Source organism: Gymnodraco acuticeps, unplaced genomic scaffold (genome assembly GCF_902827175.1).
Source record: "Gymnodraco acuticeps unplaced genomic scaffold, fGymAcu1.1, whole genome shotgun sequence".
Lineage (NCBI taxonomy): Eukaryota > Metazoa > Chordata > Actinopteri > Perciformes > Bathydraconidae > Gymnodraco > Gymnodraco acuticeps.
The window spans coordinates 14256-23346 of record NW_022991269.1 but is presented as its reverse complement, the minus strand read 5'-3'; the positions used below and the strand labels follow the sequence as shown (position 1 = coordinate 23346).

The following is a 9091-nucleotide window of genomic DNA, read 5'->3' as shown; positions in this document are numbered from 1 at the left end:
TATCATTAACTGGAGGTTTCTATCATTAACCGGTGGTTTCTATCATTAACTGGAGGTTTCTATCATTAACGATGGTTTATATCTTATGGAGTTTCTAACATTAACTGGAGGTTTCTATCATTAACCGGTGGTTTCTATCATTAACTGGGAGGTTTCTATCATTAACTGGAGGTTTCTATCATTAACTGGAGGTTTCTATCATTAACTGGAGGTTTCTATCATTAACTGATGGTTTATCATAACTGGAGGTTTCATTAACTGGAGGTTTCTATCATTAACCGGTGGTTTCTATCATTAACTGGGAGGTTTTCTATCATTAACTGGAGGTTTCTATCATTAACTGGAGGTTTCTATCATTAACTGGAGGTTTCTATCATTAACTGATGGTTTATATCATTAACTGGAGGTTTCTAACATTAACTGGAGGTTTCTATCTTAACCGGTGGTTTCTATCATTAACTGGGAGGTTTCTATCATTAACTGGAGGTTTCTATCATTAACTGGAGGTTTCTATCATTAACTGATGGTTTATATCATTAACTGGAGGTTTATATCATTAACTGGAGGTTTCTATCATTAACTGGTGGTTTCTATCATTAACTGGTGGTTTCTAACATTAACTGGAGGTTTCTATCATTAACTTGTGGTTTCTATCATTAACTGGAGGTTTATATCATTAACTGGAGGTTTCTAACATTAACTGGAGGTTTCTAACATTAACTGGGAGGTTTCTAACATTAACTGGGAGGTTTCTAACATTAACTGGGGGGTTTCTACCATTAACTGGGAGGTTTCTATCATTATCTGGGGGGTTTCTAACATTAACTGGGAGATTTCTTAACCATTAAGCCGGGGAGGTTTTCTCACATTAACTGGGGGATTTCTGTTGCCTAACATGTATAAACTGGAAGGTGTTTCTACCATTGAACTGGGGAGGTTTCTAACAATTAACTGGGGGGGGTTCTACCATTAACTGGGAGGTTTCTATCATTAACTGGGGAAGTTTCTTCACATTAACTTGGGGGGTTTCCTAACATTACACTGGAAGGTTTTCTACCATGTGACTGGGAGGTTTTCTAACATTAACTGGGTGGGTGTTCTATCTAAAACCGATTAAACTTGGGAGGTTCTATCAATTAACTGGGGGAGGTTTTCCTCACATTAACTGGGGGGTTTCTGGTTATACATTAGAAGCTTGGGGAGGTCTTTCGAAACAGTAACGGGAGGTTTTCTTCTACATACTAACTGGGGGGTTTCTAACATTAACTGAGGGGTTTCTAACATTAACTGGGGAGGTTTCTCACATTAACGATGGGGGGTTTCTAACATTAACTGGGGGGTTTTCTAACATTAAAGTGGGGGGTTTCTACCATTAACTGGGAGTTTCTCTCTCACATTAACTGGGGGGTTTCTAACATTAACTGGGAGGTTTCTACCATTAACTGGGAGGTTTCTAACATTAACTGGGGGGTTTCTAACATTAACTGGGGGGTTTCTACCATTAACTGGGAGGTTTCTAACATTAACTGGGAGATTTCTACCATTAACTGGGAGGTTTCTCACATTAACTGGGGGGGTTTATCTAACATTAACTGGGAGGGTTTCTAACATTAACTGGGAGGTTCTACCATTAACTGGGGGGTTTTCTACCATTAACTGGGGGTTTCTACCATTAAACTGGGAGGTTCTCTCACATGAACTGGGAGGTTTCTAACATTAACTGGAGGGTGTTCTACAATTAACTGGGAGGTTTCTCACATATAACTGGGGGGTTTCCTAACTTAACTGGGAGGGTTTCTACCATTAACTGGGAGGTTTCTCACATTAACTGGAGGTTTCTACCATTAACTGGGAGGTTTCACCATACTTACGGGAGGTTTCTACCATTAACTGGGAGGTTTCTCACATTAACTGGGAGGTTTCTACCATTAACTGGGAGGTTTCTACCATTAACTGGGAGGTTTCTACCATTAACTGGGAGGTTTCTACCATTAACTGGGAGGTTTCTACCATTAACTGGGAGGTTTCTAACATTAACTGGGAGGTTTCTACCATTAACTGGGAGGTTTCTCACATTAACTGGGGGGTTTCTAACATTAACTGGGAGGTTTCTACCATTAACTGGGAGGTTTCTAACATTAACTGGGGGGTTTCTACCATTAACTGGGAGGTTTCTATCATTAACTGGGAGGTTTCTCTCAATTAACTGGGGGGTTTCTAACATTAACTGGGAGGTTTCTACATTAACTGGTAGGTTTCTAACAAACTGGGAGGTTTCTAACATTAACTGGGGGGTTTCTACCATTAACTGGGAGGTTTCTACCATTAACTGGGAGGTTTCTCACATTAACTGGGAGGTTTCTACCATTAACTGGGAGGTTTCTCACATTAACTGGGAGGTTTCTACCATTAACTGGGAGGTTTCTCACATTAACTGGGAGGTTTCTACCATTAACTGGGGTTTCTCACATTAACTGGGGGGTTTCTAACATTAACTGGGAGGTTTCTCACATTAACTGGGAGGTTTCTACCATTAACTGGGGGGTTTCTAACATTAACTGGGGGGTTTCTACCATTAACTGGGAGGTTTCTCACATTAACTGGGAGGTTTCTCACATTAACTGGGAGGTTTCTAACATTAACTGGGGGGTTTCTAACATTAACTGGAGGTTTCTCACATTAACTGGAGGTTTCTACCATTAACTGGGGGGTTTCTAACATTAACTGGGGGGTTTCTACCATTAACTGGAGGTTTCTCATTAACTGGGAGGTTTCTAACATTAACTGGGGGGTTTCTACCATTAACTGGGAGGTTTCTAACATTAACTGGGAGATTTCTACCATTAACCGGGAGGTTTCTCACATTAACTGGGGGGTTTCTAACATTAACTGGGGGGTTTCCACGTAACGCGACGCAGACGGACCCGGTGGAATCTAGGGGTTACTCTGGGATAAATGCAATTGTTTTTACTGAATGCATTTTTCCACACACACATCACTCTAGAACTAGGGTTACAATACGTAACCCACCCTTCTTCTGCAGAGGTCCTTGACGCACCGCGGCCACTCTCACGGGGGCCTTCGTATTAACGCTGTGTTTCACATTTAACGGTGAAATGCATTAATCAGTGCTTGAATTGGAATAAAAAAGGTGCCAGTACCCTAAATCAGCAACTGTTTCAAGTCCATTTTATTTATACAGCACAAAAACAAGAATTTGGCTCAAAGGTCTTTACAATCTGTACAACATACGACTCCCTCTATCCTTATCCTCATATATTTGATTCAGTAATTAAAAAGGAACACAAAAAACTTTAACAGACAAGGAAACGTTTTTTTATAAAAAAGAGAATATTTACTGAAATTGCATGTTTTTCCACGACTAATCAAGGAGGCTCTCATAGAGAACATAGCCTATACTGCTGGTGGGTTTTGAAGCGAGCAAAGCGATGCGACGGAACCAAAATGCAGTTCGGCAAAGCGTGACGTGACCCCAATCAAAGTGATTGGGCAGAAGCGTTGAAGCTTCAACGCACGCCGCCGTGTGGACGGGCCAAAACAGAAAAACTGCAATATTTTCAAAAAGAAAATTCAATTTGATTGGTACATTTTCACTGTGAAAAAAGTTAATTTGCAGTGTGTATCACATGAGTGGGTAACCCTGTGTGTGTGTGTGTGTGTGTGTGTGTGTGTGTGTGTGTGTGTGTGTGTGTGTGTGTGTGTTGTGTGTGTGTGTGTGTGTGTGTGTGTGTGTGTGTCTCACCTGAGCATGCAGGACGTGCTCAGAGTGACAGAAAGTGATCCTGATACACCACCGACATGGATATCTATGTCTCCCTCCCAACTGGAGAACAGACCTGGTAATCCACAGACTACTCGACACACACTTAACTTCAATCTGATGTTAATGCCATTAAATATAATCATATCATCATTTTAGAACATTGTAAAAGATCAGAGTAAAAAGAACATTACAAATTATCTTTAATTCACAGGAGAGAAAGGAAAGTATAAAATACAGATATCTGTGAAGCAGGAGACGGACATTTGTTCTGGTTTATTTAATTGAACGAATTATTATAAAGATGTATTCATGACAAGCATTATATGAATTGTCACAATAACCAATTAACTGACTCAGTTCTGGGTGTGTGTGTGTGTGTGTGTGTGTGTGTGTGGTGTGTGTGTGTGTGTGTGTGTGTGTGTGTGTGTGTGTGTGTGTGTGTGGTGTGTGTGTGTGTGTGTGTGTGTGTGTGTGTGGTGTGTGTGTGTGTGTGTGTGTGTGTGTGTGTGTGGTGTGTGTGTGTGTGTGTGTGTGTGTGGTGTGTGTGTGTGTGTGTGTGTGTGTGTGTGTGTGTGTGTGTGTGTGTGTGTGTGTGTGTGTGTGTGTGTGTGTGTAAAAGTGATGGATACATCACAACTTATAGAAGAAATAATCAGCAGACTAATCATAGTGAAAATGGCCATTGCTTGCAGACTACATGCCTCAGGGTCAGGGGAAAGTGAAGGGGGCCGATCAATGTGATGCCTCGGCTTAAGCTGATCAACTACTGTGACTGTTTCCGGTCTGAGGATCTGAAAGTTGTGAGAGAGGTAAACTGTCCAAAAGTTTCAAATGGGCATTAAGACAGAGAGTGAAAACAAATATATTCAGACCAACATGTGCAATGTTCCAGGTGATTGGTTACAGGAACGAGTTGATGCATTCCTGTGAGTTGCGTGTGAAAGATGAATGGATGACACACTTTCAGAATGCTTTGAAGAAGCTCAAGCGGCCGATCAGCAAACGGCATCAGATGGCAGCATTTGGAAAACAGATCGAGGAGGTGAGCATGTTTGGATTTAGATTAGAACCTCTTTATTTGTCACACAGTGAAATTGGACCTCTGCTTTTAACCCATCCTACTAGGAGCAGTGGGCAGCTATTGTGCTTGCCCGGGGAGCAATGGGGTGGGGTCCAGTGCTTTGCTCAAGGGCACCACGACAGGGCCCAGGTGGTGAACTGGGACCTCTCCAAGAACAAGTCCACAGAGGCCTGTTCGGGGACTTGAACCGGTGACCCTACGGGTCCCAGGCCAAGACCCCACAGACTGTCTGTACGGCTGCTGCGAAAGCTGTTAATGTGCCTCTTTAGTATCAAATACGTTTATCTAGTTGATCAAAAACCTATGTTTTTGTTGTTTCAGTCAAACATGATGTTATCCGATGTGATCCACTCAAATTGGACCCGGCTTGCGACCTTGAGACGGACGGCTGTACTTAAAAAAAAGGGAAAATTGAAAAGGGAATGGAAGGAGATTAAATAAAGGAGATTTATAAACACAATTATTTTGTCTCGTCTTTTATCGTAAACTACTGAGCATGTTTATATAATAATAATAATAATAATAATAATAATAATAATAATAATAATAATAATAATTCCTTACATTTATTATAGCGCTTAACAGATGCTCAAAGCGCTTTACAAATACACATTACACATATACATACATACATGCAATGGTCACCACTGTGGACAATACCCACAGGAGCAAGTTCAGGTGAAGTGTCTTGCCCAAGGACACACCGGCTTTACAGACGCAGCAGCGGCGGGTTTCACCCCTTGATCTGATGATCACAGCGCACTGCGCCACACCGTCCATCTTCACGCCTCGAAGTCATCGAGGCGCTTTTACAAGTACACATTGATATCATACATGTACTGTGGACATTACCCACCCGAGCAAATCCGGGTGAAGTGTCTTGCCCAAGGACACAACAGCCTGACGCAGTGTATATGTCGTCACAGTTAGTGTTTGAGAATCCAATTAGGACAGGATTTGAATTTAAAACATGTTTATGTTATGTTAAAGTCGTCTTTGTATTGTGTTTCAAAAGTATCTACTGTTATTGGCATGCTTATTGATTATCAGGACTTTGTTGGCCGAATCAGAACCTTATATTTATATATTTGATATGGATCCAGTACTAGAGGTAATAAGGCTCTGCCTATTTGTTTGGAGCAGTGGCTCAAGCTATTTGGTCATTGTTCCCAATAAGTAAATCACAGCTGCAGCCATGTTGTTTCGCATCAGTTTGTGTGACTGTGAGTTCTGTTTGTCCAGATGCTGTCTGCTGATTTGTCAATACGTGTCTCGGGTTTGGACTTCACCGATTCTACCGTCATGCATGGATTAGAGCGTGATTCTGTCAGCCAATGGGAGCCCAGCGCTGACTTAATCAGCCAATGGGAAGCTGAGTTGCTACAAGAGAGGCTGCAGGAGTTACTGCACGCTGCTGATCACGATACACAGGTGCAAAGAACATTCACATGCACACTTATCGAAAGACGTCACATGACTTGGACCGACTCTGTTCCCTCCTCAGGACACTGAGCAGCTGAAGAGTCTGAGCAGCTTCCTGCCGGCCGACAGAGATCTGGGAGAGAGGTTTTCTGCAGAGCTCCAAGCCATCGACTCACTGCAGGCCGAAGAATAAGAAGGAGGGGAGGTGAAAAAAGGATTATGAGCAAATTGTGCAATATCATTTTATATTTACTAAGTCGAGGTCAGAATGTACGCAGGTTAGCACGATAGTTAGTATTTAAAATAATAAGAATGTAAAAGAAAATCTGACAGAAATGTGTGGGAGAGAAACTCCCCCTGCAGGAGCTTTGGGGTGTAAGTCTTTGCAGACCATTGAAATTCACCAAAACCTTTATAACACACAACAGGAAAGGGAAAGCCCCAAAAGCGTAATAGGCCCCCTTTAAAAGTCCAAATTGTAAATAAAGATGGAATTGACAGTTACAGTTGTTTACAGTAGTTGTGTAAAAGCACAGGCTGTACTTATCACATACTTGAAATCTAAGCTTGTACATTTCCAGTCTAAAGTATCTGCAAAGTATTCAACCCAACATTGAATGTGTAAAAAAGATAATAAACAACTCTGACCCATAATTGTAGGAAGTACCATTTGACTTGAACCCACATTGATGTTCAAAAACAAGCTCAGTCTGATTTTATCACTGCTTTTAAACTTCTCCTTGACCTTTTTTTTTAACACAATTGCGAGAAAAAAAAAAGTCTGCTCATTCTCTTCCTGTCTGATATTGCCTTACACATAAAAGAACGTCCCTAGTCATTTTTACACAGCTTATACAAGGGTATACAATAAACACTGACCCTGGATCTGTTCTTGGTATCGGCCGGTACCCAATAAAACATGGACAGAAATGTGTCATGCTAGCTGGTCTATGTTTAAAGTAATTTGTTGGGAATTTATGTAATTTTACATTTTTGAATTATGTTTTGAAACCCACTTGATTTAGCTTATTAGCTAAGGGTCTGCTTTATGAAACAGCTTTATTAACCCTGTTCAGGTTGACTGACTTGTTGCCTTTAACAGACAGATAGGATTACATCTATTGAAAATGCCAAAATGGTGTACATGGCTCTACTGGCGCCCATGTTCACGATAAGGGACTTTCAAAGTTGATTTCAATATTGTTGTTTTCGAATTTCATTAAACTGGTTTGGTGCGCCTCCAAACACTTGTGTCTGTATTTGTGTTTTCTCTTGTCTAAATGTTGAGTTATGCTTTTGCTGTTTTTGTCCTGTGTAGGCTCCCATTGGAACACCATGTATAATCAGGATAAATAAATAAAATCAGTCCAAAGGAGCACACGATATAACAACATATCAACTTTAATTATTATGCAAAAAAAAAAAAGCGCTGCATTGACATTTCAGGTTCATTTAACTCAGGGGCGTCAAACTCAATTTAATCGCGGGCCACATCAGCATTATGGCGTCACTCAAAGGGCCGGTTGTAACTTTAAGACTATATAAAAATGCATATATAAATATATAAAATAATGTATTGTAGAGGAAACTTCTGTGTAGCATGCAGTGGAGTCACCGACTCAGGAAGGAGACACGGGAAGAGTCGGAGCTTTGATGTCAAACCACTGTGATTTATTTGGAGTTGGTACCAGAGTATTCACATCACAAATCCAAGAGTCAGAGGTTCTGACTTCACGGTAGAGTTGCCACGTCAATTCTGGAGAGCCTCTCTCTTGCCAGCCCATCTAACTGGTTTCGCAGAGAGTAAACAACATATTTGAGGAGATAGCCTAAACAGTGTGGGAACACAGAGCTACTCGCCTCGGACACTTATGACCTCGAAGATTTCACCTTGGAGTCCACAAATACAGAGAAGGAAGTGTCCCAGTGTACCCACAACACAGACCATCTGTATCCCAGTATTGACCGGTCACAGAATGGGAACAATAACATTATTGGCTAAGCCGCCTGTGTCCTTAAAGAAGGTAAACAGACATCGAGGTTTGTCCTGTATGTTACTAATTGGCGTCTTATGATAATTATTTCCACAACATGTATTATATTACATGATTGCCTCTGCATTGGATTATTATTGGATTGGGTAATAACTTCATAATTAACTACGTCTGAAAGCAGAAGTCTGGGGTAAATAATTGCAAGTCACAAGTCACACAAGTCACAGTGTGCACGTCACAAAATGATTTAAAAAGAAAAGCCACATTCTGGAAAAAAGGTCATTTGTGACCTTTCTTTTTAAAGGAAGTGACATTTAAAAAAAAGTTACATTTAAAAAAAAGAGTCAAATTCTGAGAAAAAAGTCAATTTGAGATGCATTGTGGGACATGTAGTTTATGGGTAACCGTATAATAAACATGTAATATTCTTTGCAAGCTCTTGTGGGGCCACAGAAAATGAAGTCACAGGCCGGATTTGGCCCCCGGGCCTTGAGTTTGACACCTGTCGGAGTCAGGAGGCCTGTTAACTTATTCCGGCAAATGACTCAGACCTACTAACTGACCTGACCGAAGTTATTGAGTCTATGTAAGTTTACTGCTTGGCTCAGATCCACCAACGTCAGCAACATCTCACCTACTAACTCCTGAAGAACCAGGTTCAATGAACTGCTGTTTCAATTCAGACGACCCGCTAAATCTGTTGAAGCGATCCCGAAGGATTTTGATATCAGCAAATGAGGTGTGGCCCTACCTAAGTGTGAGTGTGGCAGGGTGCAGTCTTACCTTAGAAGCAGGAGAGGAGAGCACAGA

General features: G+C 41.2%; 1 pseudogene; it reads left to right on the top strand.

Annotated features, from left to right (window-relative positions):
• Nucleotides 1-4481: 4481 nt before the first annotated feature.
• LOC117562061 lies at nucleotides 4482-6480 on the top strand (annotated as a pseudogene).
• Nucleotides 6481-9091: the final 2611 nt, after the last annotated feature.